We start from the raw sequence: 23,850 nt of genomic DNA on the forward strand, positions 1-23,850 counted from the left end.
CATTCCATGTAAATGGAAATTGAAAGAAAGCTGGAGTAGCAATACTCATATCAGACAAAATAGACTTTAAAATAAAGACTGTTACAAGAGACAAAGAAGGACACTACATAATGATCAAGGGATAAATCCAAGATGAAGATATAACAATTGTAAATATATATGCACCCCACATAGGAGAACCTCAATATAGAAGGCAAATGTTAACAGCCATAAAAGGGGAAATAGACAGTAACACAATAATAGTGGGGGACTTTAATACCCCACTTACACCAATGGACAGATCACCCAGACAGCAAATCAATTGGGAAACACAAGCCTTAAATGACACATTAGACCAGATAGACTTAATTGATATTTATAGGATATTTCATCCGGAAGCAGCAGAATACACTTTCTTCAAGTGCACCTGGAACATTCTTCACATAGATCACATCTTGGGCCACAAATCAAGGCTTGCTAAATTTAAGAAAACTGAAATCATATCAAGCATCTTTTCTGATCACAATGTTATGAGATTAGAAATCAATTACAGGAAAAAACTGTAAAAAACCCAAACACATGGAGACTAAACAATATGTTACTAAACAGCCAATGGATCACTGAAGAAATCAAAGAGGAAATAAAAAAATATCTAGAGGCAAATGACAACGAAAACACAATGATCCAAAACCTATGGGACGCAGCAAAAGCAGTTCTAAAAGGGAAGTTTATGGCAATACAATCTTACCTCAGGAAACAAGAAAAATCTCAAACAACATAACCTTACACCTAAAGCAAATGAAATGAAATGAAAAAGGAGAAGTTGCAACTGATAGCACAGAAATACAAAGGATCATAAAAGACTACTACAAGCAACTATATGCCAATAAAATGGACAACCTAGAAGCAGTGGACAAGTTCTTAGAAAGGTACAACCTTCCAGTACTAAATCAGGAAGAAATAGAAAATAAGAACAGACCAATCACAAATACTGAAATTGAAACAGTGATTTAAAAATTCCAACAAACAAAAGTCCAGGACAGATGGCTTCACAGGCAAATTCCAACAAACATTTAGAGAAGAGTTAACACCGATCCTTCTGAAACTCTCCCAAAAAATCGCAGAGGAAGGAACACTCCCAAACTCATTCTACAAGGCCACCATCACCCTGATACCAAAACTAGACAAAGATATTACAAGAAAAGAAAATTACAGGCCAATTTCACTGATGAACATAGACACAAAAATCCTCAACAAAATACTAGCAAACCAAATCCAACAACACATTAAAAAGATCATACACCATGATCAAGTGGGATTTATCCCAGGGATGCAAGGATTCTTTAATATATGCAAATCAATCAATGTGATACACCATGTTAACAAACTGAAAAACCATATGATCATCTCAATGGATGCAGAAAAGCTTTTGACAAAATTCAACATCCATTTTTGATAAAAACTCTCCAGAAAGTGGGCATAGAGGGAACTTACCTCAACATAGTAAAGGCCATATACAACAAACGCATAGCAAACATCATTCTCAATGGTAAAAAACTGAAAGCGTTTCCTCTAAGATCAGGAACAAGACAAGGATGTCCACTCTTGCCACTTTTTTTCAACATAGTTTTAGAAGTCCTAGCCACGGCAATCACAGGAGGAAAAGAAATGAAAGGAATATAAACTGGAAAAGAAGAAGTAAAACTGTCACTGTTTGCCGATGACATGATACTATACATAGAAAACCCTAATGATGCTACCAGAAAACTATTAGAGCTCATCAATGAATTTGGTAAAGATGCAGGATACAAAATTAATACACAGAAATCTCTGGCATTCCTATGTACTAAAAATGAAAGATCAGAAAGAGAAATTAAGGAAACAATCCCATTTACCATCTCATCAAAAAGAGTAAAATACCTAGGAATAAACCTACTTAAGGAGGCAAAAGACCTGTACTCAGAAAACTATAAGATACTGATGAAAGGAAGCAAAGATGACACAAACAGATGGAGAGATATACCATGTTCTTGGATTGGAAGAATCAATATTGTCAAAATGACTATACTACCTAAAGCAATCTACAGATTCAGTGCAATCCCTATCAAATTACCAATGGCATTTTTCATAGAACTAGAACAAAAAATTGCACAATTTGTATGGAAACACAAAAGACCCCAGATAGCCAAGCAATATTGAGAAAGAAAAATGAAGCTGGAAGAATCAGGCTCCCTGACTTCAAACTATACTACAAAGCTACAGTAATAAAAACAGTATGCTACTGGCACATAAACAGAAACATAGATCAATGGAACAGGATAGAGAACCCAGAGATAAACCCATGCACCTATGGTCAGCTAATCTATGACAAAGGAGGCAAGAATATACAATGGAGAAAAGACAGCCTCTTCAATAAGTGGTGCTGGGAAAACTGGACAGCTACATGTAAAAGAATGAAATTAGAACACTCCCTAACACCATATACAAAAATAAACTCAAAGTGGATTAAAGACCTAAATGTAAGGCAGATAGTATAAAACTGTTAGAGGAAGACATAGGTGGAACACTCTCTGACTTAAATTGCAGCAAGATCTTTTTTGATCCACCTCCTACAGTAATGAAAATAAGCACAAAAATGGGACCTAATGAAACTTAAAAGCTTTTGCACAGCAAAGGAAACTATAAAATAAACAAAATGAAAAGACAACTCTCAGAATGGGAGAAAGTATTTGCAAACGAATCAACAGACAAACTATTAATATCCAAAATATACAAACAGTTCATGCAGCCCAATACCAAAAACAAACAACAAAATAAAAAAATGGGCATAAGACATTTCTCCAAGGAAGACATACAGATGGCCAAAAACACATGAAAAGATGCTCAACATCACTAAGTATTAGAGAAATGCAAATCAAAACTACATATCACCTCACACTGGTCAGAATGCCATCATCAAAAAATCTACAAATAATAAACACTGGAGAGGGTGTGGAGAAAAGGGAACCCTCTTACACTGTTGGTGGGAATGTAAATTGGTGCAGCCACTATGGAAAACAGCATGGAGCTTCCCTAAAAAACTAAAAATAGAGCTACCATATGATCCAGCAATCCCACTCCTGAGCATATACCTGGAGAAAACCATAATTTGAAAAGATACATGCACTCCAATGTTCATTGGAGCACTATTTACAATAGCCAGGACATGGAATTGACCTAAATGTCCATCGACAGAGGAATGGATAAAGAAGGTGTGGTACATATATACAATGGAATATTACTCAGCCATAAAAAAGAACAAAATAATGCCATCTGCAGCAACATGGATGGACCTAGAGATTGTCATACTGAGTGAAGTAAGTCAGACAGAGAAAGACAAATATCATATGTTATCGCTTATACGTGGAATCTAAAAAAATGGTACAAATGAACTTACTCACAAAACAGAAATAGAGTCACAGATGTTGAAAACAAACTTATGGTCAGCATGGGGGGAAGGGGGGTAGGAATAAACTGGGAGACTGGGATTGACATTTACACACACTATATATAAAATAGATAACTAATAAAGACCTACTGTATAGCACAGGGAACTCTACTCAGTACTCTATAATGGCCCATATGGGAAAAGAATCTAAAAAAGAGTGGATATATGTGTATGTATAACTGATTCACTTTGCTGTACACCTGAAACACAACATTGTAAATCAACTATACTAAAATAAAATTGTAAAAAATTAATTAATGAAGTCTGGCCTGAGGAGACCCAGCACTGGAGCCTACCTGGGTCTTTGGTGGGGCTAATGGCAGACTCTGGGAGTGCTCACACCAAAGAGTACTTCCCAGAACTTCTGCAGCCAGTGTCGTTGTCCCCACAGTGAGACACAGCCACCCCGTGCCTCTGCAGGAGACTCTCTAACACTAGCAGGTAAACAAAATTGACAAACCTCTAGCCAGCTTTACCAAGAAGAAAAGAGAGAGGACCCAAGTAAACAAAGTGAGAAATGACAGAAGAGAAGTAACAAGAGAGAATACTATGAACAATTATATGCCAACAAATTTGACAACCTAGAAGAAATGGACAAGTTTCTAGAAACATACAGCCCACCAAAACTGAATCAAGAAGAAATAGATCATTTGAACAGACCTAGAAGTGAAGTACAATCTGTAAAAAAACAAAAAACTTCTTGCAAACAAAAGTCCAGGACTAGCTGGCTTCACTGGGGAATTTTACCAAGCATGCAAAGAAGAACTTTTATTGATCCTTCTCAAACTCTTCCAAAAGATTGAAGAGGAGGGAACACTCCCAAAGACATTCTATGAAGTCACCATCACCCTGATACCAAAACCAGACAAAGATACCCCCAAAAAAGAAAATTACAAGCCAATATCTTTGATAAATATAGATACAAAAATTCTCAACAAAGTATTAGCAAACCGAATGCAACAATGCATTAAAAAAATCGTACACCATGACCAAGTGGGATTCATCTCACTTTCACAAGGATGGTTCAACATACACAAATCAATCAATGTGATACACCACATCAACAAAAGAAAAGACCAAAAACCACATGATCATCTCAATAGATGCTGAAAAAGCATTTGACAAAATTCAACATCCATGCATGATAAAAACTCTTACCAAAGTGGGTATAGAGGGAACATAACTCAACATAATAAAAGCTACTTATGACAAACTTACAGACAATATAATACTCATTGGTGAAAAGCAGAAAGCCATCCTGCTAAAATCTGGAACAAGACAAGGATGCCCACTCTCACCATTTCTGTTCAACATAGTATTAGAAGTCCTAGCCACAGCAATCAGACAAGAAAAAGAAATAAATGTATACAAATTGGAAGAGAAGAGGTAAAATTGTCATTATATGCAGATGACATGATATTATATAGAGAAAACCCTAAAGACTCCGCACAAAAACTACTAGAACTGATAAACAAATTCAGCAAGGTAGCAGGATATAAGATTAACATATAGAAATTGGTTCTATTTCTTTACACTAACAATGAAATATCAGAAAGGGAAAGTTAAAAAAAATTGCTTTTAAAATCACATCATATGGTAGCTCTATTTTTAGTTTTTTTAAGGAACCTCCATACTGTTCTCCATAGTGGCCATACTGATTTAGATTCCCACCAACAGTGTAGGAGGGTTCCTTTTCTCCACAAGCTTTCCAGCATTTATTGTTTGTAGACTTTTTGTTGATGGCCATTTTGACAGGTGTGAGGTGATATCTCATTGTAGTTTTGATTTGTATTTCTCTAATAACTAGTGATGCTGAGCATTTTTTCATGTGCCTCTTGGCCATCTGTATATCTTCTTTGAAGAAATGTCTATTTGGGTCTTCTGCCCATTTTTTGATTGGGTTTTTTTTTTTTTGGATGTTGAGCTGCATGAGCTGTTTGTAAGTTTTAGAGGTTAATTCCTTGTCATCACATTGTTTGCAAATATTTTCTGTCATTCTGTGGGTTGTATTTTCATTTTGTTTATGGTTTCCTTTGCTGTGCAAAAGTTTTTGATCCAGCAATACCACTCCTGGGCATATATCCAGAGAAAACCATGGTTTGAAAGGATACATGCATCCCAGTGTTCATAGCAGCACTATATACGATAGCCAAGACATGGAAGCAACCTAAATGTCCATATGATCCCTCTTCTGGTTATATACCCAAAGGAAATGAAATCAGTACCTCTGAGATATTTACACTGCCATGCTCATTGCAGTATTATGGCTAAGATATAGAAACAACTTAAGTACCTGTCAACAGATGAATGGACAAAGAAAATGTCATATATATATAGATAAAATTCAGCCTTAAAAAAGAAGGGTATCCTGCCATTTGCCTCAACGTGAGTGAACTTTGGTGTCTTTATGCTAAATGAAATAAGCTAGATACAAAAAGAAAAAAAAAAACACTTTTATGTAGAAACTAGAAAAGTTGAATACATAGAAGCAGAGAGTTGAATGGTGATTACCAGGAGCTGGGAGGCAGGGGAAAAGAGAGAGATGTTGGTCAAAGGGTACAAAGTTGCAGTTATGTAGGGTGAATAAGTCTGGAGATCTAACAGTATGATGACTATAGTTAGTAATACTCTACTGAATACTGGAAATTTGCTAAGAGAGTAGATTTTCAGGTATTCTCATCACACACATAAATGGTAACTGTGAGGAGAGGATACGTTGACTAGCTTGACTGTAGTAATAATTTCACTACGTATGTATATAAATCATCGTGTTGTGCACTTTAAATATACACAGTTTTTATTTTTAAAAGTTATGCAACCTCACTAATAATAAGAGAAAATTTAAAACTATATTGAAATGCCATTTTAAAAAACCTACTGAAACTGTGCCCCACTTCCACTGGGTTGAAGTAGGAGGTGACTGGCTGGGACTTCTGAGCTATCTTGAAAAATAACAGCTTGTTGACTGTCAAACCATGCTCCACATCCACTAGCAAGAAATGATTAACTGAGATTTCTGAGTTTGCTTTGCAGAATACCAAGGAAACTGAAAATAAGGAAACAACTTCCTGATAGTTTTCTTTGAGCATCGCATAGGAGCATTGAAGGACAGGAAAGACTGACCAATGAACTTGGGATGTCACAGGCTGAAAATCCACCACATGCAACACTTGGAACCCACCCCCCCCCCCCACCGAATTTGCACGTGCAACCAATGAAAAGACACGAAAGACATTTGCACCTGCACAGAGGACTCTTGAAATTTCTCCCTTACCCTTCTACCAACCATTTCTTAGCCCCAACACCCTCCTATCCCTTACCCCCATTCAAAAGCTGATTGGGGTAACAGATTTGAGCTTTGCCTCCTGTCTCCTTGCTTGGCTGCCCTGCAATAAATTATTTTCTCTGTAATAGACCATTGCTTATGTGTTTGGTCTTTCTGTTTGGCAGAGCGTAATGAGCCTGCTTGCTCAGTTACACTATCAGACTGGCTAATGCCCAAAAGACTGATCATATGCTCCGTTGTGATCAGTGTAGGGAAATAGCCACTCTCAAACATTGCTGGTGTAGTGCAAATTTATATATCCACATACGGAAAGCAATTTGTCAAGGTCCAAAACATTGTGTATAGCATACTACATTTTGTGTAATAAAATGGAAGATAGATCTTTATAATTGAAAAAAAAATTAATTAATGAAATCATGACCTTTGCAGAAAATAATAAAATAGACAAACATATGGCAGGACTACTAAAGAAAACATGAGAAAAAACTCAAATAACCCACATCAAGAATGAAAAAGGGGCCATCATTGTGGATGCTGCAGATACAAAGATAATAAGAGGGTTTTATGAACAAATTTATACCATTGAATTAGATAATTCAAAGAAAAGACAAATTCACCCCAAAATTGTGTCTGTTATTTGAGAGATAACAGGCCTCTCAGGCTCTTTAACATGGATCAGTTTAACTTATGGAGAGGAGGATGCCAAAGGGATGGAAACAGAGTAAAGTCGGATGGCAGGACGAGGCAGGGAAGAGCAGTGGTCCATAGGGCAGGCCTGGGCAGAGCACCGAGGAGGGAGGTGATTGGTATTGAGGGGCACCATGGGGCCCTGGAGCCTGAGAGAGAGCACAGAAGGGACATTGCAGGTCTCTGGTGGTCACTTTCCCAGGGCCACAACGCTGCTTCAGGGCTTTCCCATCTCTCATTCAGTGAGGGCACCTCTTCCTTCTCCACCCTGGGTTGTTGTCCTGCTCTGCTACCACTTGCTCTGCATCTTACATGGGTTCTTTCTCCAATTGGGGTTTTTGATTTCCTTCCCTGTCAAGTTGAGTTTGTCCAGAAGATGTCTCTGGTTTTCTCCAACCCCAGAGGTCTCTGAGTCTGAGTTGTCCTATCTTCTAATAGGTGCAAGAGATGTGAGACATGAATGTTTGGTGGTTTCGCAGGGCCTCCACAAATTCCAAGTTACAGAGCAAGATCTGGAGTGTCGGTTCTCACACTGTGTTCCGTGGAACCCCAGGGTTCCAATAATGATTCTCAGGGACCTCTGAGGGGTGAAGGGAAGATCAGTTGTGGGGCTTAGGCCTCCTGCAAGAGTGTCATCCTGTGAAGCTTTGCTGGAGTTGTTTTATATTCTTGTAAACGTTCATTTGCAAAAAACCTCAATTCTAAGCAATTCTGAAGATCCCTCACCATCTAAGCTGCAGCAAGAAAACAGGCCTCACTCAGGTCGTTGACTGTTGATATCTGGGGGTCCCTGCTGAGGCTCAGATCCAAGGGGACATCTGCTATGGGCTAGCACGAGGGTCTCATTTATCCACCGTGGACTACGGAGCTCAGGATTGGCCTGGCCTTGTGTTTGCTATGAGGCCTTCAGAGCACTTGATATAATCTCACCCTACTTCTCAGTTGGCCCTACATCATTCAAAGGGCCTCAGAAGAATGTGAGCCAGCGTTCGATGTGGCTTTCTGCAGAGGGTGCTGAGTTTGCTGGGCATCTGCATGGTGGTGTGCTTGACCTGTGTGCTTGACCCTGTACGGGGTTTACAGTGAGAAAGACATGGGAGTTGGAGGCCAGGCAGAACATGAAGGAAGAAAAGAAAAGGCCAGAGCCTGAGTCCACTTGGTGAGAAAAGGGAGCTAAATAACTAGAGGAGAATCAGTGGCATTTGGCGGAGGGTTGGATTATAGAAAGAAAAGGAGCTGTTTAGCCAGGGCCCCGGAGAAGTTGTCAGATGGAAGAAGGGTTAGAATCGTGTGGCTGCCAGAGCTGGAACCATGAGCCGTGAGTGGAAATTAAAGGGGGACACGTCTTGGCCTAACACTGTGCAGCCACTCCCTACAGTTAGACCTGCCTGAGGACCAACCTCCCTCCCTCATCAGGTCGTGAGTGCCCACTGATGCAGGTGCTGAGTCTGGACAATTCTTCTTGGGGCTATCGAGCAGAGAATGGGTGATGGAGGAGTGGAGTGGGAAGGGGGAGTGGTTTGATCCCCATGGCCCGTTCTAGCCCTTCCAGACTCTGGTTAGGAGCTGCATTTTTAGGTGCAGACTCAGGTGCAGTAAAGCTTCAGAGAAAGAAGTCAGCACAGTCTGGACTGGTCAAAGGGGGCCTTTTTAGGCCCTTGAGGTCAGCCTTGAAAATACCAAGTATGGCAGCTCCATAGAGGCAGCCTCTCCTGAGCACCGGGCAGCGTGGTGGGGAAATTACAGTACATAAAACTGCGCTGTGATCACAGGGCTGGGTGTGACATACCATCAGGAGACGAGGCTGGGCACTGAGGCCTGATGTAACCCATAATTGGAGTCATAACACAGGCCTGGCCCAATATCCCAGGGCCAGGCTCTGTACCTTCTGAGCAGTGCTGAGTGAAAAAATACACTTATGAAAAGCCCCATTCATTTCCTGCCAGAGATCCTATCTGAAGCCAGGGCTCTCACCTCCTGGAGAAGTAACGGTTTCTCACAAAGCCTTCCCTGCCCCGAAAGATGCTGAGGGAACCTTGGGGGAGGAACAGTTTCCATTTGGCAAAGCAAACTGTGTGTTCTCCATATATTTTCTTAAGTATATTTCTTTTCTTGTTGAAACATCTGGTGTGAGATATTGGGCCAATTTAACACTGCATCGTTTCCTATCACATACTTTGGGTGATCTGGGAGAAAATATTTAAAAGCTGTGAAAATGATCTGAGTCACTGTAGATGCTGCAGCCCCCAGTAGCAGAAAGCTAGATTCCCATATTGCAAATGTAAAGCTGTCTGAGATGCTTTAGCCTGCTACGGCCAAGTGCTCCAGATGAGAGAGACTGAAACATCCAAGGAGGACAGAGACAGGGGGTCAAGTCATAACTTGGCTTCTGTAAGGCAGTCTTGCACGTAACCACCCACGTTTACCAGCCCGTAAAAATAGTTAATGGTATTTAATAATCCTTCCACCTATCTATCCTATGAAGACAGGGAGATCAAATAACCCCATAGTCATTATAATAGGGTCATCTGCATTGTCCCTGGCCTGGACCTGTGGCAATTCTTCACTGTGTAAATCTGACTGAAATTCTGAGTATTCTGAGAAAAGAACCAAGGCTCAGAAGTAGGGGCTTTGATCTGTGATCCTGCCTGACCCCTGAGTTTTGGAGAGATGGGTGGTTTCTGGCATGCCCATGTGCTTACCAGCCTTAGAGCGGGTTAAACCCCAGCTGGGGGACACACATGCTGCCCCTTTTGCTTCTTCAAGGCTGTGCAAATGGGGGAGGGACCTAGATGGCAGAGCCAGGGCCACCCGCCCTGGGCACTGCCTTGGGTATTGACGTGGCGTGGGCTTGCAGGGAGGATGAGCATCTCTGAAATGACAACGCAGTTCATGGGAAGAGAGCAGCCCTTCTCCAGAACAGTCGCTCTGAGAGCAGGGGGTCAGCTTTACTTCTTTGGCTGCTGATTCAGCTCAGCTTTCCTTTCAGACTGAGCTCTTCCTCTCCTCCTGTCTCTCCCTCCTCAGAACCCCTCAGACACCTCCTGACCCTCCTGTATTAAAGGCAAGTGCCTGGATCTGCCAGGCTGTCTGAGCACAGGGACGACGTGCCTGCTTCCCCTCTGTGTTGCCCGTGGTAAACACAGGGCCCGAGGCGGGTGCCAGGTACCTGAGCTCCTGCGTTGAGCAATTACCTCCCAACACAGGAGGACCTGTGTTTTCTCCATCCTTGGCATACAGCAGGGGCTCCACGAACATTTGCTAAATAGCAGGACCTGACCTGCAGTAGGTGCTCAGGATGGTTGACTCTGCTGTCTTGATTTCCCAGGGTCCCTGATCTCAGGGGCAGGCGGGCTCTGGGAATGCTACGGAATGGTGTAGAGAGGAGGCTTGCACGTAGAGAGAAGTGTCTTGTTCGGCCTGTGAAATGGGGCGCTTTACGTTCCTAAACTGTGCTGGGGGGAGTTTGGCTCTGCAGCTGCCTGGCTTGCTCTGGTGTCAGGCTCCACGCCAAGCTCTTGCCTCTCTCCTCGGCTGACAGGCGAGGCTCACAGTGCAGAGCCCAGATGGCTGGGCCCCAGCTCTCCCTCCCCCCATGCTTTCCTCCCTCTGAAGGGAAATGGAGCTCCGGATCAGCCGGCCAGGGTCAGGGGAGGAGGACTGGAGCTGCGATGTCAAGAGTGAGTGCAGGGCTTCCCTGGTGGCGCAGTGGTTAAGAATCCCCCTGCCAATGCAGGGGACACGGGTTCGAGCCCTGGTCCGGGAAGATCCCACATGCAGAGGAGCAACTAAGCCCGTGCGCCACAACTACTAAAGACCACACGCCTAGAGCCCATGCTCTGCAACAAGAGAAGCCACCGCAATGAGAAGCCCGCGCACCGCAACGAAGAGTAGCCCCCGCTCGCTGCAACTAGAGAAAGCCCGTGCGCAGCAACAGAGACCCAACGCAGCCAAAAATAATAAAATAAATAAAGTAAAAAAAAAAAAAAAAGAGTGAGTGCAGTGAACCAGGGCCAGGGGCATCCACCCCGCTGTGCCCCGGGTGCAGAGCACCCACCCAGATGGGCTGCTGCTGGGAACTGGCGGCTGGCACAGCAGCTCTAGGCAGCCCAGCCCTGTCCTGGGAAGGGGAGGTGAGGGGGGGTGGAATTTGGGGAGGAGGGGTGTCAGACCCCCAGTGGGGAGTCCTTGAGCAATTACCTGTTGGAAGAGTCCCTCATCACAAGGAATAGGCCATGCTGGTCCTTCCGCTGGCTTCGTCATTGGCTGGGGGCAGCCCACTTCCCTGTCTCTTGCCACGTGTCTCCTGAAGGTCAAGGGCTCTCTCCTTCCCAGGTCAGGCCTGGATTGTGGTCTAAAGGGTCTTCCCCCATCCCTGGCTCTCTCCCTTTTATCCTTCACAGCCATTCTCCCATAAATCTCTTGTATGTCTAAACTTAAGCTGGTATCTTGTCTTTAGAGGATCTGAACCATCTCACGTATGGTGTGAATTCCTCTGGGTCTGGTTCCCTTCTGTGTCATCTGTCAGTGAGAGCCACCCAGGTCCTGGAGCAGGAAGGCACTGCTTTAGATATAGCCGGTGTCCTCTCCCACGTGATAAGAGGCCTTATGGCTGCTGGACCTTCGGGTGTCCTCTAGTGCCACATCTGGGAGGGCCAGGGCCCCTGACAGCATCCCCTGACAGGTGGTCATCTGGACACTGCTTGAACATCTCCAGGGAGAGGTCACTGTGAGTCCACTGGAGGGCAATGCAAATTGCTAGAAAATTCTTCCTTGTGCCGGTCACTCCTCCAGTGGTATGGCTGCCGCAGACCGTTCACTCATTTCTTCTTTCTTTGGAGGAACGTTACCAGAGGCCTGCCATCAGAGGCCAGTGTGAGACCTCACTTCCGACAGGGAAGTGGGGAGCAGATGGGAGTGGCATAGGCCCAGCGCAGGGCCTTTCCTCCTTGCAGGGGTGCTGACAGAGGTGAACCCCAATGGGGGTTGGCAGGAGGTAGTGAGAAAGGACGAGAGGTACCGCCACCAAGGTTTCTGTAGCAGCAGGCTGAGTGCCCCAGCTTTCTCCTTGAACATATAACACCCTCCTTTTGCTAAAAGGGGATAAAACCCTCTGGTCTTCTGCCTCACTGGCCTGGTTTTAAGTCCCAGCTCTAATTCCTAGGGGTTGCGTGTTCTTGAGACCTCACTCAAACTTTCTGCATCTCAATCTCCGCTTATATAAAATAGGATAATACTACTTACTCCCAGATCCCTTTGAGGATTGAATAACTTGATGTTTGTGAAGCATGTCTGGTGGAAGACAACTGTTAGCTAACTGACACCTAAGCAGCAGCCCGGCTCACAGTTATGAGCTGCTGGCCCCGGATGTGAGTTTGGTGCTGCATGTGTACAGTGGGTTGAATGGTGACCTCTAAAGAGATGTGTCCACATCCTAATCCCTAGAACCTGTCAATGTGACCGGATGTGGAAAAAGAGTCTTTACAGATGTAATTAAATTGAGGCTCTTGAAATGAGATCATCCTAAATTATCTGGGTAAAATGTAAATCAATAACAAATGTCCTTACAAAAGACAGAAGACTTCCTCACCCAGACCACAATGAGCTAATAGAAGGAGTTGCAAGGGGCTCCTTGGGGCTGATTAAATTGTAGAGCTGAAGTGAAGGTTTGCCATCTTAACAATGCACTCCTTCCTGCCAGAGCAGATGGTACAAAGCCTTGCTTGCTTTTGGTATTCATGTCTTTGTAACTGGAAAAAACGCATTTTGGAAGTAAAGAGAGCTGTAAAATGAATGAAACATTATGCAATATCTTGTAAATGTGAAGAAAAAAGAATAGCTACATGAGTGTTGACAGAAGTCTGAGTTTGAAGAAAGATCCCATTCATGCCCAAAGTATCAAGCCTGCTCTCCTGCCGGCTTTCTCCCGTATTTCCTTCAGAACATATTTGCTAAGCTTTGAGTTTGTGCCACGCATTGTGTTAAGTGTTGAGGACATAGCTGCGAACAAGCAAGACAGTCTTTCTTCTGCCTGGGCATGCAGCCTAGGAGGGGAGAAGGTTAACTAAAATGCAGACACATCATTTTGAACCACGATTGTGGTTAAGTGTTATGAATTGCCTTGGTGCCCTTGTCAGAATTCAATGACGGTACACGTGTGGGTCTATTTCTGGGTTCTCTATTCTGTCCATTGATCTGAATCTCTCTCCTTTCATTAATACCACACTGTCATCTGCTATAGGAAGTCTTGAAGGCAGGGGGTGTACGTCCTCCGACTTTGCTCTTTTCCAAAATTGCTTTGGCTCTTTTGGTTCCTCTCTTTTCCTATCTAATTTTTAGCATCTGATTTTTAGATTCAATTAGCCAGATATGTCAAGTGTTATGAAGGAAAGGTCAGTGGAGCAAAAGATTTTTCATAAGCGAAGTTTTAGCAGTCGAAGTTTTAGACCTGAATGTTAGATCATAGGCAAATGATAGATGAGGGGAAAGTTAACTTTTTTGTTACTTTTTTAGGTTTTTCACAAGGGACTCTGAGATTCTACGATCCTTTCACAAATGCTTTGAGGGAACTGATGGTTGGATGTGGGTCAGAACTATTTAGAGCTGCCCAAACCATCCTTTGTGTATTTTTGCTTCTTTTACTCGTCCTTAATAACAAAGGGGTAAGTGAAGCTGGAGACATGACGATGACCTCGAAAACAGAATGTCAGGGAGAGCTGGGGAGAAAGAGGCCATCTGGGTGGCCGTGGCCTTAGACCAGACCACAGGATGGTGCATAGGCTGATGTGTTCGCCATCCCCAAGCCCCTCCTACGTGGGCCGATAGCGCAGAGCTGGAGTGCTCCATCCAGGGATTTAGGGACCAGTCCTGTCTGGCTGATTCAAACATGAGAGAAGGTGATGGGCCCCAAGTCTGTCCAGGTAGAGGGCCTGCTTCTTGCCTGGGGAGTCCTAATGGTCCTTGCCATGCTGGGAGCCGGCAGAAGCCTCTTTGCTCTGTGTTGTCCTTGGCAGCGTCGTGCTTCAGACTGTGCACTGCTCCCCGCTGGGAGGTGGGCAGGCAGAGCCTGCAGGCTGCACATCACCCTCCCGGGCCTTCGGCCCTCAGGAGACATGCAGCAAGAGACAGGGAGGTGGCAGCTCAGGATGTCTGGGGTCTCCCAGGCAGAGACAAACGAGCGAGCTGGGGCCAGCACGAAGCTACCAAACTGTCCCATAGACTGACCCGACAGCCCAGTCCTCTGTCCCCAGAGGAGGCAGGGAGGTCCTGAGACACGGAGGACAAGACTCCTGCACTCCAGAGTCTCACGCCTTGCTGAGAGAAGGAGAGGGGGTCTTCCCAGACGAGGGGATCTAAAAACGCCCCAACACGCACAAGGCGGCAGCGAGGGGCAAGGGCAAAGGCACTGGTCTCAGGGTCGAGACCAGCCTCTTATCCGGCCTCAGCCAACGCCTGGGTCCATGACCTTGGACAGTCATACAATTTCTCTAAGCCTATTTTTCTTCACTGCAAAATGGGATAGTCCTTCTGCCAGTCTTTCAGGACAGTTGAAAATCAAAACAAATAGTAGACAGAGGAATGGGTAGATGAACAATCCTAACTGCAGACATGAATATGGTGTTTACTGTCTACCCAATATCGGTCCAAGCCCCTTAGATACATGAAATCATTGAAACCCTACATGGCTCTCATGATGGAGGTACGGGTATTATGCCCATGATGCAGATGATGGAAACAAGGTTCTGAACAGTAATGGAACTTGCTGAAGGTCAAGTGGTGGGGCTGGGATTTAACACAGATCTGTCTGACTCCAGAACCTTTGCTCTGAAACATGGCACTCTTGTGTCTTTAATGAAAATACTCTGGGAACTGCACAGTACTGTACAAACCTAAAAGTTATTCATATAGTTTTTCTCCCACTGTCCTCATCTGGAAACTGAAGCTGTTTTGGCGAGGTTTGGGTTGGATTAGATGCTCTGCTCCTTGGAGAACGAGCAGCAGGTAAAGCTTCAGGAGAAGATGCCCTCCACCCCACTGGCAATGCATTTGTCAGTGCACCCAGGAGGCCTGGGCAAAGACCCCTCAGGGCAGGGAGAGGACACAGACCCATGAAGGGCCTTAGTGTGGAGTCTGGTGACCAGCCGTGGCTCCTCTGGTGGCTTGGGCAGTGTTGTTTGCCTCCCAAAGCTCCCTTGAGCCTTATGTCACACAAGACCAGTGCTATCAGCTGATAGAGGCTTGGAGGAGCCTTGGCCTGGGAATGCACAGGAGTAAGGGGGGATGGAAGAGGACGTGGCATGGGAGTAACTGGCAACAAGATGCAGAGTGTTTTCTTAATTTCACTTTCAGATTTTTCATCATTAGTGTATAGGAATGCAAGAGATTTCTGTGCATTAATTTTGTATCCTGCTACTTTACCAAATTCATTGATTAGCTCTAGTAGTTTTCTGGTAGCATCTTTAGGATTCTCTATGTATAGTATCATGTCATCTGCAAACAGTGACAGCTTTACTTCTTCTTTTCCGATTTGGATTCCTTTTATTTCTTTTTCTTCTCTGATTGCTGTGGCTAAAACTTCCAAAACTATGTTGAATAATAGTGGTGAGAGTGGGCAACCTTGTCTTGTTCCTGATCTTAGTGGAAATGGTTTCAGTTTTTCACCACTGAGGACGATGTTGGCTGTGGGTTTGTCATATATGGCCTTTATTATGTTGAGGAAAGTTCCCTCTATGCCTACTTTCTGCAGGGCTTTTATCATAAATGGGTGTTGAATTTTGTCAAAAGCTTTGTCTGCATCTGTTGAGATGATCATATGGTTCTTCTCCTTCAGTTTGTTAATGTGGTGTATCATGTTGATTGATTTGCGTATATTGAAGAATCCTTGCATTCCTAGAATAAACCCCACTTGATCATGGTGTCTGATCCTTTTAATGTGCTATTGGATTCTGTTTGCTAGTATTTTGTTGAGGATTTTTGCAATTAAGAAAACACTCCCATTTACCACTGCAACAAAAAGAATAAAATATCTAGGAATAAACCTACCTAAGGAGAAAAAAGACCTGTATGCAGAAAATTATAAAACACTGATGAAAGAAATTAAAGATGTTACAAATAGATGGAGAGATATACCATGTTCTTGGATTGGAAGAATCAACATTGTGAAAATGACTCTACTACCCAAAGCAATCTACAGATTCAATGCAATCCCTATCAAACTACCACTGGCATTTTTCACAGAACTAGAATCAAAAATTTCACAGTTTGTATGGAAACACAAAAGACCCCGAATAGCCAAAGCAATCTTGAGAAAGAAAATCGGAGCTGGAGGAATCAGGCTCCCTGACTTCAGACTATACTACAAAGCTACAGTAATCAAGACAGTATGGTACTGGCACAAAAACAGAAACATAGATCAATGGAACAGGATAGAAAGCCCAGAGATAAACCCACGCACCTATGGTCACCTTACCTTTGATAAAGGAGGCAAGCATATACAGTGGAGAAAAGACAGCCTCTTCAATAAGTGGTGCTGGGAAAACTGGACAGGTACATGTAAAAATATGAAATTAGAACACTCTCTAACACCCCACACAAAAATAAACTCAAAATGGATTAAAGACCTAAATGTAAGGCCAGACACTATAAAACTCTTAGAGGAAAACATAGGCAGAACACTCTATGACATAAATCACAGCAAGATCCTTTTTGACCCACCTCCTAGAGAAATGGAAATAAAAACAAAAATAAACAAATGGGACCTAATGAAACTTAAAAGCTTTTGCACAGCAAAGGAAACCATAAACAAGACCAAAAGACAACCCTCAGAATGGGAGAAAATATTTGCAAATGAAGCAACTGACAAAGGATTAATCTCCAAGATTTACAAGCAGCTCATGCATCTCAATAACAAAAAAACAAACAACCCAGTCCAAAAATGGGCAGAAGACCTAAATAGACATTTCTCCAAAGAAGATATACAGATTGCCAACAGACACATGAAAGAATGCTCAACATCATGAATCATTAGAGAAATGCAAATCAAAACTACAATGAGTTATCATCTCACACTGGTCAGAATGGCCATCATCAAAAAATCTAGAAACAATAAATGCTGGAGAGGGTGTGGAGAAAAGGGAACACTCTTGCACTGTTGGTGGGAATGTAAATTGATACAGCCACTATGGAGAACAGTATGGAGGTTCCTTAAAAAACTAAAAATAGAACTACCATAAGACCCAGCAATCCCACTACTAGGCATATACCCTGAGAAAACCATAATTCAAAAAGAGTCATGTACCAAAATGTTCACTGCAGCTCTATTTACAATAGCCAGGACATGGAAGCAACCTAAATGTCCATCATTGGATGAATGGATAAAGAAGATGTGGCACATATATACAATGGAATATTACTCAGCCATAAAAAAAAACGAAATGGAGGTATTTGTAGTGAGGTGGATGGAGTTAGAATCTGTCATACCGAGTGAAGTAAGTCAGAAAGAGAAAAACAAATACAGTATGCTAACACATATATATGGAATCTAAGGGAAAAAAAAAAAAGGTCATGAAGAACCTAGTGGCAAGACGCGAATAAAGACACAGACCTAGTAGAGAATGGACTTGAGGATATGGGGAGGGGGAAGGGTAAGATGTGACAAAGTGAGAGAGTGGCATGGACATATATACACTACCAAACGTAAAATAGATAGCTAGTGGGAAGCAACCGCATAACACAGGGAGATCAGCTCTGTGCTTTGTGACCACCTAGAGGGGTGGGATAGGGAGGGTGGGAGGGAGGGAGATGCAAGAGGGAAGAGATATGGGAACATATGTATAACTGATTCACTTTGTTATAAAGCAGAAACTAACACACCATTGTAAAGCAATTATACTCCAATAAAGATGTTAAAAAAAAAAAAAGATGCAGAGTGTCTTGGGGGCAGAAGGGGTTCTTAGAAGAGGTCTTTTAGTCTGACCCCCTTGAGCCTGAGCCTGAGCCTGGGGTGACTGGAGAGGGCTTGGAATGATCCATTTCCCTAAATTATATCCTTCAACAAACGGTCTCACAGCCCTGAGATTCCACACTCAGAGCTTTCTGCCTTTGAGTTAAACATCACCTTGTCTAGCAACTTCTTTGAAAATGTAAGCTTACCTGGGGCCATGGAGTCACCAAGACCTGAGTGTGAGGGAGTCCGGACACAGTGAGGAGCAGGTAGAGGGCACCAGGCTGGGAGAAATTGAAGAAAGAGGTATCGCAAGTGGGAAATTAGGAAGAGGGTTTTTGGCAACTCACTGGTTTCAGCTACAGCTGGACCTCAGAGAGGCAGCCTCTGTGGGGAACTGGACTTACCAGGGGCCTCAGATCTCTGCTTTTATCAGTTAGGAGAGCCTCCCTGCTGTAACAAGTGACCTCCCCCCAAATTCAGTGGTTTTAACACAATACAAATTTATTTCTTACGGAACAGAATTGTAACTTATGGCACAGTCTAAGGCGGGGTGGGGCCCTCGGTTCCACACACTCATTCAGGGTCCCAATGTCCTCCTCTCCTCACTGCTCAGAGGCCTCTGAGCGGGGAGGGGACAAGAGCAAATACCACACACGGGACGTGGGTATGTGCCAGGCTTGGTGGTGGCGCTCACCTCTTCCTCCCTCATTCCACTGGCCAGGACTCAGTTACCAGGGCACACCTGATTATTACAAGGGGGAGTACTCTAGCTGTCTGACCAGGAGGAAGAGGCAAACAGCAGTTCCTGACACACTGGGATCCCTCTCCTTCCTTTTAGAAACGAATCAGAACACAGTTTGGGCCATCAGGAAGTCTCCATAGAGGAGGCAGCGTTGGCTCTGGCCTGGAAGGATGGGAGGCTTCTCCCCAGGATGGGGTGGGTGTGTGTGCAGAGGTACAGAGGTGACCCTTATACCTAGACTCTTCCCTGCCCCCACCTCTCATCCCCAGGTGCAGCTCTCCAGGCATAAGGGGACGGGGCTCATCCTACCAGCTGACTCAGGCTGGAGCAGTGTAATTTGGGAGGAATAAGGAGGGTAGTTTACCCCAAATATCTCAGGCTACCTGGCCTGCACAAATGAGCACACATCTCATCTCTTTTCACAAGGACAAAAGGTGGTCGTTTTGTGAGTCGGGAAGGTACTTCTATAGCCAGTAATTACATATTCACTGGGGAAATGTAATAAAAATCATTCCTCTCTTCATTTACTTAAATGTGATTTTTCTATAGTCATTATATAATTACTGGTATTTTTCAGTAACATTAAGAATAAATGCGCCACCATTTCTCCATCGCCATACAGATTCAAATGTGAGAAGTGCCTCATTAGACAAGGAGAGTGGGGAGGTCGTTACCTTGGAGAAGACTCTGGGAAGGCGCAGGGTACATTTGTCAGGTTATTTGGGACAAACGTTACCAAAGCCATTGGCTGGTGCTGATGGAATGGTTTGCAGCTGTCTTCAGCATTGGGCTTTCTTCTCAGCCCTCACGCTCACACCTCCGAACAAAGCATCTCAGAGAATGTATCCCCTGTGCTCGACTGATGGCAGACCCACCTGCAATCTGAAGCCCAGGGGCAGGGCCCCAGAAAGGAACAAGCTGAGTGCATATTTTATAACATCTCATGCTGTGTCCTTTACCCCAGCTCTCCCCTCTCCTAGGTGCCTGGGATGGAGATCGATATTCTTTTCCCCCAGAATATCACTTAAAATGGCAGGGACTGTTTCAAAAGAACAAATCTGGGACCACTTTGAACTGCCCATGCCCAACACTTGCACAGCTGTTCCTAAGGCTCTTAAATTATTCACAAGGAACACGATGTGAATTGCTGTGGGGCTTGGGGAGCGGAACACTGTGTACAGCTGCTCAAGTTGTGCATTGCTCAACTCTGGGTGGGAGGGTGCCACTCACACAGACGCCAGTGTGTACCAGCCGCAGGACTGTAGGTGGGTGGCCTGCTTCAGAATCTTGGACATAATGCGAGGCAGCTAGGAAAACCCCTCTCTGGTGCTGCCAGGCTTTCCTTACTCCAGTGAATCAAACGTGTTCCAGACTTCTTGGCAGTTGCCAATATAAAGGCAATGCATTTGGGTGGCAGGGTCTGGGAGCCATCGACTGGGCTTTGTGGCCTGGGCAAAGCCATGCCATGAACTGCCCCTCAGTCAAAAATCACTCCTGCCCTGCAATCAAAAGAGGTGAGTGGATAGTACAGTCTTCTCCTCTGGGAAGTGAGGACTCCAGGAGCCTAGAGGAAAAACCCTCCTGAGAAATACAAATCTGAGGCTCTCAGGGAAAGGAGAGTGTTTGAGAGGGCCTAGAGGGCCAGTGGGAGGGAAGATGGTAGCCTTTGATGCAAGAGCAAGGTTTAGAGCCTGCAGACTGAGCTTGGTACCAGACTCTCAAGCTGGACAAGCAAGCTGGTGCTTAGAGTTTATTCTTTTACTTAGAATCATCTCACCTCCATCGAGCCCTTTCTTCATGCCAGGCACTGTGCCAATGCATTGTATCATCTCATTCGATCTTCACGGGGACACTTTGAGGAAGGTACTTCTGTGATCCTCATTTTATTTTGTTAAAAAAATTTTTTTGAACTTCTGTTTTTTTTAATTGAATGTGATCCCCATTTGACAGATGAGAAAACTGATGCATAGAGAGGTTCAGTGATTTGCCTAAGATCACACAGCGTTCTTTTTGTGGTGAATCTGGGCTTTGAACCCAGTCTCTCTGGCCCATGGCCTCATTTCTAACCATTATGCTTATCTGGGTTCAAAGTTAATTGAACGATAGGAAATGAGATTGGAGGAGGTGGATGTGAGATGGGTAGATAGATCTGTCCCAAACATCCTGATCTAGCTGTCTGTCTTTCAACTCCTCGACATCCTTCCCCCACACCTTCCACCGCCTCTCATGCTTTTTCATGCCGTACCCTCCCTTCCAACCAGGTCAATCCTTAAACCCCTGTCTCTGTGCAGGGGGACTAGTTCCCAGATCCCCACTTTTTTATGTCCATCCATGCCACATCTTCCCTTTCAGATTTGGTGCCAAGTTCACTGCCTTCAAAAAGCCTGCACAGGCTCACTTCAATCATTTATTTCTTCAATACTGTTGAACACATATTTTGCATCAGGGCCCGTTCTTAGCCCCAGGATGCAAAAATGAAGGAGCCATGGACCCTACCCTTGAATTATTCACTACTTGGGGAGACAGACCAGTGAATAGAATAGACACAGAATGGATTAGGCATCCCTAAGACAGCAGCTCTCAAGCTTAATGTGCCAGTGACTCACCTGGGGATCTGGTTAAAAGGTCCAAATTGGGCCTGATGGTCTGCCTTTCCATCAAGCTCCCAGGTGATCCTGCTACTGCCGAGGACCATGCTTGGTGAAACAAGACCCCCCAGGATTTCAGATGCTATGATAAGAAAGTACACCTGGGGCTGGGGGGAGGGGACTCAAAGAGGGAATGGGAGTCTGGGAAGGGGCTGAGGGCTTAGCCGAGACCTGACCAAAGCTGAGGGGATGTGAGCTGTCACCTCTCGGAAAAGAAATGCATTCAAGAGAGCACCAAGGGGCCAGGATGGTCCTAATCTATCCCAAAGTAGGTGATTCTGTCTACTCTGCCTTGACTTGCTCTGACAAGTTGCTGACTTCCAGGAATTGTGGGGTTGGGCTAGGAGTTGGGCCAAGGTCCCTTCCAGCTCTAACAGTTTTAGGAGTCTGTGATTCCCACCCAAAACAGCAGACTACTTCCATTTTGTGGACCAGCCCTAGAGCCTGGTAGATAGAGGGACCTTAGAAAGGACACAAGTCAACCCCTTCATCTTGCAAATGAGAAAACAGGTCCCAAGACAGGTTGGGGGTGGTGGGAGTGGGAGGGGTGGAGGTGGGGTTAAGTTTTCAAGATCACATGGCGGGTCAGGGCCCAGACCCCAGAGTTCACAATGACCAGGCCTGGGCTCCTGCCTTTAGGGCCCCGGTGTCCTTGTACAGTTCCGGGGTGAGGGCGGCTCCATTTCATTACGTTTCATGTAAAATCCTCCTCCAGGGAGTCGCCCCGCCTTCCATGATCCTGAGCTGCGGTTCAGAATGAGACAAATAACGAAATAACTCACCGGGGAAGAGTGACCTGAGCCCTTCTGGGAGGAGCTGGCGACAACCGCAATGAAGCCTTCCTAGCCTCCGGATTAGGTTCTCACGAGGCAAATCACAGAGTCCTAGTATTAATCACCACAAGGACGTCAGCGCAGAGACCAAGTCTTTCTCTCTTGCGATCTCAGGTGATCCAAGCGAGCAGTGCAGCTTCTCTGGTGCTTTAAGTGCAACAATGAGCAGCTGGAACCTGTTTGGCCGCCAAGTGCATTGGCTGAGGGCGTGCCTGCTTTGGACCTGCAGACCTGCGAGTGCACCGCACGCACGAGCACACAAGCACTCATGCACGTGCAGGTCCTAGGTACACGATCACGCATACCTGCACACACACCTTAGTGTTCAGCAGTGCTCAGGAAGCCAGCAGAAGGCACCGGGCAGAGTGGTGCACCGCAAATGCCCATTTGGAACTCTGAAAAGCAAACTAGTGCAACCTGCAAGCTGCAACCCTATCCCTTTGAAAAATAAGCCCCGCCCCTCCCCCAGAGGATTAACCAGTCTCTCCTCACCCACTGTTTTTTTTTTTTTTTTCACCCACTGTTTTAATTAATACCCGGCACAGATGGTGGATGGAAGGCCGAAGCCTGAGTTGCATGAATGCAGAATTCCAGTATGTCAACAAGCTTGGATGGCCATTGTGATCAGGGCGTTTTGGTTAAATGAACAGATGCAGCAAGAAATGCCCATAAGCACCAAGCCAGTCTGGTGCTCATCTGCAGCGAGGCAACCGCTTTCCCACTCCTGCCTTTGGTCTCTCCTGCCTTTGGTCCCTGTCCAGGCCAGTCCTGCTGTGACAGAGATTAGAAGGCCCTGCCCCTTCCCAGCTCATCCAGCCAGTAGGCCTGCCACCCGCTGACTCCCTCCCCACCCATCCGGCAAGGCCCCCCACCCCCCAGGCATCCCCTCCAGCCATCTTGCGGCTCTGGCTTCCCCCTAGGGATTCTCTTGGCTTCACCAGTCAGGTTAACACACCCCAAACACTCTCTATACAAAGCCAAAGGAAGGTGTAATCTTCTGCATCACAAGGGGCAGAATGTGGGCATTTAAAAAATAAGTTGTTTTAAGTAAGATCATTCTGAAGTGAACTCTAGACCCTGAAGTGAGCTGGCTCTCTGTGCTGTTTAGGAGTCAAAGTAGTAGGTGCTCCATTTCACTATTTCACAGGGGGAGGGGGAGGAAAAGATGTTATATAACAATCCTTGAGAAACTGAGAGAGAGATGGGGATGACAGCTTCTCTCCTCTGCTGACCCCCAGGCAGC

The 23,850-nt window shown here is 44.8% G+C and overlaps 1 long non-coding RNA gene across 1 annotated transcript in view; it reads right to left on the reverse strand.

The window, feature by feature from the left end:
- The window catches only part of LOC309629391, an 84,726-nt gene extending 61,624 nt beyond the window's left edge, over window positions 1–23,102 (reverse strand). The window contains exons 1-2 of the long non-coding RNA XR_014245043.1: window positions 22,557–23,102; window positions 18,591–18,665 (exon numbers count right to left, since the gene is read on the reverse strand). This is a non-coding gene — a long non-coding RNA (uncharacterized lncRNA). The remainder of the gene's footprint in view (window positions 1–18,590; window positions 18,666–22,556) is intronic.
- Window positions 23,103–23,850: the final 748 nt, after the last annotated feature.

This window comes from Balaenoptera borealis, assembly GCF_965194805.1.
Source record: "Balaenoptera borealis genome assembly, chromosome: 5".
NCBI classification, from domain to species: domain Eukaryota; kingdom Metazoa; phylum Chordata; class Mammalia; order Artiodactyla; family Balaenopteridae; genus Balaenoptera; species Balaenoptera borealis.